General features: G+C 44.5%; 1 protein-coding gene across 2 annotated transcripts in view; it reads left to right on the top strand.

The window, feature by feature from the left end:
* Window positions 1-4,986: 4,986 nt before the first annotated feature.
* The window catches only part of Map3k20 (mitogen-activated protein kinase kinase kinase 20), a 158,206-nt gene continuing 152,890 nt past the window's right edge, over window positions 4,987-10,302 (top strand). The window contains exon 1 of one of the 2 annotated variants that reach the window (XM_028762878.1): window positions 4,987-5,205. The gene's annotated coding sequence lies outside the window, so the exon portion shown is untranslated. The remainder of the gene's footprint in view (window positions 5,206-10,302) is intronic. The other variant, XM_028762880.1, reaches the window with a different exon arrangement.

Here is a 10,302-nt window from a genome sequence, read left to right as displayed (position 1 = left end):
TGGGCTACAAGATGAAGGCAGTTGGAGTTTACTCAGAACTCATCCTGTCTCATGAGCTATGTGATATCAAGCAAGTTGAGTAGTATCACTTGAGCCTGCACTTCCTCTTTTATGGATTAAATACATTCAACAATTCATGTATTTGCGAAGCGTCTGGTGAGTTGCCTAATGGAATTAATGAAGGTGCATTGTAACTTCCATCCTTCTCTGGTCTCTAATGGCTAAAGATGGAACTAATTGAATCATAAACCTGATTGGAACTCATTTTCTTTTCCTCATTAAATGTATGAGTGTGTTCAAATACTACCTTGAGCCGGTTAGGGTAGGAACAGGACATAGATACAAGAGTGATATTCATGGATCTTGACTTTAAAGTCATGAAGAGCAGGACATGACAGGCGTGCAGATTATTAAGTGATTATATGATGGAGTAAAACCCAAGTGTAAAGAGTCACGAGAACCCACGGGGAGCGGGGGATTACTAACCCACAGAAGAGTGCAAATGGCCTTGGGGAAGCAAAGGCTTTAGCAGGCCCTTAAAGGCGGGTACTAGAAGGGAAACAGAATGGAGAGAAGAAGACATCTTTCAGCTTGATGCAGGGATGAAGCCCATCAAGATAGCAGACAATCTGGGGGCAGGAAAATTTAGGTTAGATGACTAAAGGTTTTGAATGTGCTACAAGGAACTTGTACTTGATGGACTGAGGTGTCCAAAAAATATATATCAAAGACTTTTGAGGTGTTTATTTGTTTTTGAGACAAGATCTCATGTGTAGCTCAAGCTGGAGTCAAACTTATGATCCCCCAAATGCTGGGGTTATAAGCATGTACCCTCATATTCAGCAGCTCTGGGGTTTAGAAGTGATTAATTTAAAAAAGTATCTTTATTATTTTTAATTGTATCTATATGTGTCTGAGCACTTGATTGCAGCTATCCAGAGAAGACAGGAGTGTCAGATGCTCTGGAGCTGAAGTTACAGAGGGCTGAGAGCTGCTTGGTGTGGATGTTGGGAATTGAACTCAGATCTTCTGGAAGAGCAGTATATGTGCTTAACCACTGAGCCACCTTGCTAGCCCCTGAGATGATTATTCTACTAAATGCGTTGGCCGTCTCTTCCACACTCATTTTCCTCCATCACTAAATGTGCATGTTACCCAGGTCTTTATTTGAGCTGCTCCGATGCTGAATGGGCAGATGAGTGAGGGGAATCCAGCAGTATGTATGTATATATATATATATATATATATATATATATATATATATACCTTGCAAATCCCATCAGCACTGGGGTTTCAACATTTGTGCTTCCTGTTCCAGGACTAACTCATTACACTGTGTCATCATCACCAGCTAAAAATCTCTGTCTGATTTATAAAATCATGCTGAGAACTCTGTCTAAGGTCTCGATGAAACAGCTACACCACCCTTCCTGATTCCAGTAAGAAAAAAAATTAAGCACTTCCTAGTTTCAGTGAGTGTGCCCCGGCACGCACACGCAAGGGATACCATTTAGCAATAAATCTAGGATTCCTGCGGGAAACCACAACAAGTCTTATCTTTTATGAGATTATCAGGTTTTTTTACCATTACTTCCACCTTAAAGTCAGGCGAGTGGAGCCCAGACATGGCAAGGCTCGCTGCTGGAGGGCTGTGACAAACTCACTTTTAGGTCTTGGATTTGAAGGGCTGGCGTAGCAAACATCAGTTAAGAGTGAGCCTGAGTCGGACTGAAGATTCTAGGAAGTGGGCCTCTATCATCCCACATGACTGCTAGGGAGTACAGTCCCCCAAAGTGGGCAGCTCCTTAGGGTTAAGGATGGGACTACATCCCACGTGTTCTAATATCTAGCAAAGGGCTTTCTTCACCTGCTCAATCCAGCTGTGCATTGTCAGGGTCTTGACTCCAACTACTTTTATGTGTAGTTCCTTGACTGTAGAATTTTCCAGAGAGCACATGTGTGTGATGTTGTAATATATTAAGCACAGAAGCAGAATGAGAATCCATGTCTTCTTACTTGAGCCAGACATTCAGGAGGTTTTCCAAAAGAAAGAGAAAGAGAGAGAGGAGACGCTTTTCTGATTTTTTAAGAGGCTTGGGCAATGTTTTGTTTTGTTCCAATTTGTTTTTGGTTTTTGAGATAAGGTCCCACTCTGTATGTAGCCTAGGCTGGCTGAACTTCACAACAGCTAGCTGTCTTGCCTTAGCATCCCAGGTGTAGAACCACTACACCTGGCTGGGTTTCATCACCATCCAGCATATAGGACTGAAAGATGGTGCAGTAGATAAAAGTGCTTGCTACCAACCCTGTGGTGGGAATGGAAACCATCTCCAGTGAGCTGTCTTCTGACAGTGACATAGGCTTCAGTTACCATTTTAAGGTAATGACTATACTTACTGCAGAGGATGTTTGGCTGCACACCTTAATTTCCTAGGAACTTACAGCTATACAGTGCTGGCCTCTGTAGACCAGTTGGGTAATTCTTAGCTGTGATGCTGTGGTCCAGACATTGAAGTTTCCCAATCTGAGATATGGAATTAAGATGGCTGGAGAGAGTTCCCCAGGTATCAGCCTGTGGGGCAGATATCACTTTAGGAGAGGAGGAGACAAGGACTACTTTCTTTCAAGTTACCTGCTAGTTCTTCTACTGGTAGCTGGCGGCATTTCCAGGATTTCCATTAAAAAGAAGTTTAGGGGAAACAACCCCATTGAATAAGGGGTTACACTGTTGTTAAGTTGTATTTAAATAGCACTTTGAAAAGCTTTTTTTTTTAAAACTTAGAATGGATGCTTACTTTGGAGAGTGTTCTTGGCTATAAGAGGGTGTTGAGGACTTCTAAGCCACCTCACTGCTGAGAGAGTACATCTATTTTTAGTGTGGGAGCCTTTGAAGTAAAGGTTTGATAGTTTCGACAAGGATTCTTTTGTTATTGCTGTTTACACTTGTAAATCTATATTCTGCTCAACAAGGATTAACTAAAAAACAAACTTGAAATAAGATTCCCCCCCCCCAAATCTGAAAAAGTTGAGTGTTAGGAGTAAACACAATATAGACTATATTAGCTCTGATGTCTAAAGACATCAATATAGCCACAAATAAACACACAGTTTTTAAAAAAAAAAAATCAAAAGTTGATTGAGACTAGAGAGGTGGCTCAGTGGTTAAGAGGGTTTGCTGCTCTTGCAGTGGATCCTGGTTCGATTCCCAGCATCCACGTGGCGGCTCCCAACCATACATAACTCTATTTCCCATGGCTCTCACACTCTTCTGACCTCTGTGGGCACCAGGCATGTGTATGGTGCACACACATACACACAGGGGAAAGACACACAAATTAAAAATAAATCTTAGAAAGAAGTTGAGGCAAGCCTCAGTGTAGCACAGAATCACTGCGCATGTATCACAGTCATGGTCCCCACGATAGAATATAAGGTATCCCCGTGAGGACCTTGCAACATGGGAAGGCAGGAGGCTTTCTGTGAGGTGCTCCCTCAAGTATGGTTTTGAAATTACTCTGTAGAGTCTAGTGTTCCTGCTGGCTACTGTCTGAGCCTAATTATAGGAGGAAAATAGAATGAAGGCGATAAGGTGGAGAGATAGCGTAAGCTAAAAATACCGGAAGCTCCACTCTTCCAGTACAAAGCAATGGATGGATGGATGGCGGCTGGCAAGCTCGAGCCAGTAGCTACCACCTGATTTTGGTGAACAGGAAACTGAGGTCTGTCTGTAAGTGTCCTAGGTGATAACTGAGAGGAGTGACTCTGACTCCTCAACCAGAGTCAGGACACAATCAACTTTCTTAAAGCTAAGGTGATTGCAGCCTCTTTCTTCATCCTTATCTCGTGCTCAAGAGCCCGTCGCCCGTTTTTTTGAGTAGATAGACAGCTTTTTTTTTTTTTAAACAATTGTTTGATCACCTACAACAGAATTTTTTTTTAGCAGGACAGTTTTCATCACTTCTTGGTTACCAAAATGTAATTTATTGATCTAAAATTCTCAGTCCTTGTAATCACAGAACAGAAAGTGGTTTCTTTTTTCATTAATGTATATTTACCCACTCTTTCACATTCAAATATTAAATATATATGAACGGATTTCAAAATTTCTATTTCTCTTTGGGCTTCTTTTCTGATTTCCGTTTCTTGTTTCATCTCTGCCTGTTTTTCCCCTCCTGACTTCAAAACTCAGCAGGAAGCCAGTTTCCTCTCCACAGATTTCTATTTCTGTCAATGACACCATCGTTCTTCCAGTCACCCAGGTCTCAAATCTTGGCATCACCACTTTCTTCTTTCCCAACCGAATGGGTCACAAATTTCTGTGGCCTCTTTCTGAAACATGTCTCTCAATTCCAATTTCCTTTAAAAAAAAAAAAAAGACTCCATGCTGTACCCTCTAACTCTGGCCTTCATGATTCTATCTGTAACCAGGTAGTTATCTTGTTTCCATCCCTAGGCAACTCTCTAAATCACTACTAAAATGGACGGGGAGAAAAGAGAATATGGCTTAACATCGTAAGGCTGGTAAGCCTTCTGCTTCAATATAAAGCCATGCACTAAAACACAAATATCCATTTTGAACGATTTCAACTTTCCTTAATTCTCCATGTATGTGCACGACTAAATTCTAATCAGAAAATGTCTCCCCTACTTTGGCAATCTCTACTCTCTTTCCTCTCCAGCTCCATCCTCCCCGATCAATTTGTTTTTCTTCCCGAAGCCAGGTGCCATCTTTTCTTCACACTTGCAATGGACTCTGTCACCTTGATGGGAAACCGCGGGCACTACTTCTTAAAACTACTTCGCCAACCATAGCAGGAGGCCTTGACTCCTCAAAATCTCCAAAGTACCTGTTGATGGTCCCACTGAGGCACCCGCAACCCTGACATCACCTTCCCTGCTGTCCCCTTCCCAGCCGAGTGCATCCAGTCTCACGGGGGGGGGGGGGAAGGGGGGCGTGCAGCAGCGGGGCTCTCCGCGACCCGGAGCCCCGGCCTCCCCTCTGGGCACTGGGCCGGGCGTGCCGGGAGGTTGGCCGGCCGGCGGTTCCGCGCTCAGAGGTAGGTGGTGCTGTTGCCGCGACGTCTTCCTCATTGGCGCCGCGCGGAGAGGCGGAATGTTCAACTCCTGACTCCGGCGGAAGCGTGGGAGCCGCGCGGGCCGCCGTCCCCGATCCCCGCCGCCGCTCGCACCCCGCCCGGGAGCAAGGTAAGGGCTGTGGGGGACCCGGGAGGCGGGAGGGAGCTCCGCTGGGGGACCTGCGGGACTGGGGCCTGCGGGGCCCGGGGCAGCGCGGCTGCCGGAGGCCAGGGCTCGGCGGGCGGCTGTCCTCGGCTCGCCCCCCGGTGCCCTGGAGCCCTGCGACCCCCCGAGCCCGCAGTCCCCGAGCCCGCAGTCCCCTGCCGCTGGGCCGGGGACGGCTTGGGCATGTCCGGGCCGGTCCCGCGGGGCACTCGGTGCCCGGAAGAGTCCGGCCTGGCACAGCTCGCGGCGATCGCCGGGAACCTGGCGTGGCTGCCCTTCCCAAGCACCCTCGGCTTCCGTGGGAGCACACGCGGGTGTCGCAGGCTCGGGGATCTACACCCGGCTGGGCACTGAGTGACCCCGGCCGCAGCCACGCCTCGGCCCGCGCGTGACAGCTCTCGGAAAAAACTTTAATTCTAAACTGTCCAGATGACATGGAACTGCCTGAAAAAAAAAAAAAAAAACAATGGCACGTCATTGTTGGGTTGCTGAAAATGTATGTTTCTCATGCGCCTGGAGATCCTGCATAAGCACTGTTTATGGAGAACATAATTACTATTTTTGTTAGTTTCGTTAATAATGAAAGCACACCATTTGGTGGCCCGTTCCAGCGATTTCACAATAAGCAGCCTTCATTAATAATGCGTGTGAGAACCATCTTCCAGAATGGATTGAGGACATCTGAGTTCGGATTGTTGTTAAAATGGGTTCCTGTTTTACCCCTGAAGTGGTTGTAGCGAATCTTCTGGTCTTCATGACTGTAGATGAAACCAACCGCCAGCATTTAGTGGATCCAAACTTACCAAAATATTTAACGATAAAAATAAACAAATGATTCAAGACCAGACTTCTTTGTCATAGGCCTGACTCTACTCTGAAATTTCATTTCTTTTTGATTTTAAAGAAAGTTACGGCTGCATTTTAATTATGGTTTTGATCATTTGAAGAGTCTTTGTTTTAGATTTCTGCTACAATAGTGAGAGATTTGGGAGATTGAAAATGAACATGAATTTAGCTTGTTTGGAAAGAGAGAATTAAGAAAGAAAAATGGTCTTTTGGAGCATTGTTTATTTTAGTCTTTTACAATATAATTTCGACAAAAACTTTGGGGGATTTTTTTTTAAACTGGAGAATGTGCAAGTCAAAAGTTTAAGTGGGAACCGTTTTATTGTCTAAGAAAGCAAGTAGCTGATTGATCTTTTAAAAGTTTTTTTGGGGGGGAGGGAGATACATAAAAACGCATTAAGGGAAATAATAACCAAATATTAAGCACACAGATTTAGATCTAAAAATGGATGGTCAAAGATCTTGGGAACTGAGGGACCTTCTTGCCAAATAAGGAAACTTGGCAGGCTGCACTGTGTATTTTAAGTTAGGGCAGAGTGAGTGCTATTGGCAATACATTGGCTTAGTGCCTATCTGGGCTATGCAGTGAAACTGAGTCTGATAGGCCTGCGGAATTATAGGCAGGAGTTACAAAGGGTGTGGAGTGAATCATTGAATCATCAGAGGAGACACTGGAGAAGTTACAGGGACGTTTTGTAAAATAGGTCAGATAAAACTCTTAGTGTATGCAGCAGAAAGCAGAATGGACAGTGGGTCTTAGAACTCAGGGAAGAGTCAGTGAGTTCTGTCAAGCTGGGAAAAGGAATTTGTGATAACACAATACAGTTGAAATCAGAAAGCCTCTATGCCCTTAGGTGTTGGGAATAAAAGTTTGGATCATTATTCTACCCAGGACAGATGGGACAAGGTGGGGGACTGTCCTATCTAAACATAATAGCGACAGCTGAGACACCTTCTGTCCTACTGTGGGGAAGGTTAGGCTACTTCCTTTGTGGCTACTGACCTTGGGCCACTACGCATAAATCAACATAGTTCTAGTACTAAGCACAAGGTTCTTACCTGTGCAGGGAGGAGAGCCATCAACCCGAGAGCCTAGGCTGGGCTGATAATACAGAGCTTTTCTGTCAGATCCTCCAAGAGACAGCTGAAGCATTGAGTGTCAGGAGTTAAGTAATCCCAGCACAGTAAGAGACTGAGAACGGGGGGTGGGGTGGGGGGGTGGGGGGCATGCATTTGATACTTAACCCCAATGGCACCATTGCCAATAGAAAATGAAAGCCTCCGATGAATGGATAGTGAGCAATCCAGTTGTTATGGTAACAAGAAATGGGTCTGTTTAAAGAAGTGGGGGGGGGTACTAGGAGGCAGTAATGATGGAGTAGAAAAAAAGGCATACAATGGAGGAAAAGGAGGTGACCCAAGTTGACTTCCGGTTGTGTCATTTGTAAATTATGCTTGGCCTAATTTTATAACCTTGGGGGCAGTAATACCTGCTTCCCCGGGGAGAGGTCTGCATGTGGAAATGCTTGGGCTAGTTCCTGAAGCTCCACCTGCCATGACTGAGTGCTGAGAGTGCCTGCCTCTCCCAGCCAAGGCTTGCCTCCAGTAGCCTGTCTGGTTGCTCTCATACTAAGTGTACCGGCTGAGTTTAGATGGGGGTTTTCCTAGCCATTCCTCCCTTGAGGATAAGGGTTTCCAAAGCAACTCTGTATGTGACTTGGTAAAACTATGTGTCGGGGAAGAATCTGAAAATTAATACACTTAAGTATATAGATGAAGAATTTTGAAGTTAGCCTATGACAAGAAGCCTGGACTAAGTAAGATCACTTGGAAGCAGTGTAGGGCTCATCTTAAGTAGCTCCTGTGTTCAGGGTTGTTCACTCCTTTCTGGACCTATCTCTGGACTTTACATAGGAAATCTTAAAAGAGAAGAAACACATTTATCTCTAGGTCATGGAGTAAATATTACTTATTAATCTTTTCTTACAAGGTACCCTACTGTGAGGGAGAAGGAGTGTGTTACCTTAAGGGTCTGCAGATATACCCATAAGCACCTCTAGTGTAAGCAAACATTTGCTTTAAAAAAAAAAATCTTTCATTTAATCTTAAAAACCCATGTGGACTTTTCAGACTCTTCTTCCCAGTCTTGTCTAACTCAACTGACAAACCAATATAAACAGACACATTTATTCCTCCAAATCTTAAAGTCAGACATGTGCTGTAGGACTCACCTACCTTCTCTGCAGTGCAATCTACTGCGTACATGGGGGTAAGCACAGGGAAGATGGGATTGACTGTTAGCCCCCAGTCTGATGGAAGAGATAATGTGATTCTTGAACCAGAGCATCATCTCAAGAGTATGTATAGTCGGTCTGTGGTTATCTTTATGGTCAAGGACTCTTTGCTTTGGGGATAGGAGAGAAGTATACAAGACAGGCATTGGAATGTAGACCTCCCCAACCATGTGAGAAGAATTTCAAAAGGGTGGCCCCAGGACTTCTATTATTTCATTATTACAGAGATGTAGAGCCCTTCGTGTTTACTGTCAGGTACACGACTGCATCTCCAGTAAAGGAAGACTGGCAGCCAGCACTTCATGCTAGCCTGGTTAGTCATCAGGCTAGTAAGGCTGAAGCGAGCCTTCCAGACGCATCCTTTCTTGTCTCAGTGAGACAGGTCTCCACTCCTCGCCCCCACCTTCTCTTGAGCACACAGGGATGTGTCATTCACTACTGAGAGGGCAGAATATCTTCTTGTGGGGCTACCAGTCATTCTGTAATTTGTAGCCTCTGATAGTTTTGCCTCTCACTCAGCACAGCATCATACAGGTCTTGCTCTTGGCTAATTTTAATATCCCTGTGTCTGTCTTATCCTTCGTCTTCCTACAGATGACCCGGTTCTGACCTGCATGTCAGCTCTTGTTAGGAAGCATACCTTGTAGGTAACCAGTCTGGGGCTGTACCTTGTTTGTCAGAAGCCAGGCTGGTTGGGTATTTCCTATTTGACCGGGACAGTTTTGCAGTAGAGAACTGTGCAGCAAATCCCCAGGATGAGTGGGAGGCTGGTTTAGGAAGTAGGCCTCTTTCCCAGATGTGCAGCACCCAGACACCTGTGCATTCTAGGCAACCTCAGAAATCTGTTCTCTTCCTGTTCCCCCTATTTACTGGATAGCAGTCTCACCTCTCCTCTCTTTCCACAAGAAGCATGCCCCACTGCTCCCCATGGGCCTGCCCCCCATGGCCCAGGACATGGGTGCCCTGGGTCTCATTTCCTAGTTGGGCATATTTGAGCACAGGCTTATTCCAGCCAGTACCGCTCCACTAACCACTTCCGGGTTCCTAATTCTTTCACTTCTGCTAACAGCATTTCTGGCAAGGAAGCCTGCCAAGGAGGTTGATTTTCATTTATTGGAATATTAATGGATGAATAAGAATGTCTCGTTTAACTAGCTTGTTTTTATTTTAACCTTTGCTCCGACTAGAGAATCATATTACTTATATGGTAAAGCACAGATAGAGAGGGGAATCGTCTGTTCTCATTTAGACTCCTATTTAAAGTAGTATTTTCTCAGATGCCATGACACAAGAAGTCCCATTTCCTGGGCCCAAGCTGTTTTATGTCAGGTCTGCTTTTCTGAGAGCAATTTTGAAGGGAATAGCAACAAAGACACAGTTCTAGTTAGTTTTATCCATAAACCTAGTCTTGCATCTTTTGTCATTAATGATTTTCTTTTTAAAAAGGACACAGAGCAGTCTGTTCAGGAATTGCCTCCTTAAATCTCTGATCCTGACATGATGAAGAAATACATCAAACCAAAGCTTTCCCCATTCTTTAAAAAACAAAGCAAAACAAAACCCAGAATTCTTTAAAAAAAAAAAATATATATATATCCTAATTCCAAACAGTGAAGTACATGAGGATAAGAGGTTTTGATTCTTTTATTTACTGAGTTATATGGAGAAATACGCATCAGAGCAAGGTTTGTTGTAGGATGAGGGTGTTTTTGAGAAATCATCTTTAAGATATTTTTTAATTTATTTAGTATGTGTGTGTATTTGGACATGCACAATGCATGGAGGTCAGAGGACAACTCGTGGGAGTCAGTTCTCTTCCATCACCCAAGTCCCTGGGATAGCCTCAGACTTGGTGGCAAACGCTTTCTTCTTGTTCTTCTTTCCACCTTCCTTGTATATGTGTGGTATGTGTGTGTGTGTG

The sequence above is a fragment of the Grammomys surdaster genome, unplaced genomic scaffold (genome assembly GCF_004785775.1).
Source record: "Grammomys surdaster isolate TR1022 unplaced genomic scaffold, NIH_TR_1.0 136, whole genome shotgun sequence".
NCBI classification, from domain to species: Eukaryota; Metazoa; Chordata; class Mammalia; order Rodentia; family Muridae; genus Grammomys; species Grammomys surdaster.
This window is presented reverse-complemented; position numbering and strand designations above follow the sequence as displayed.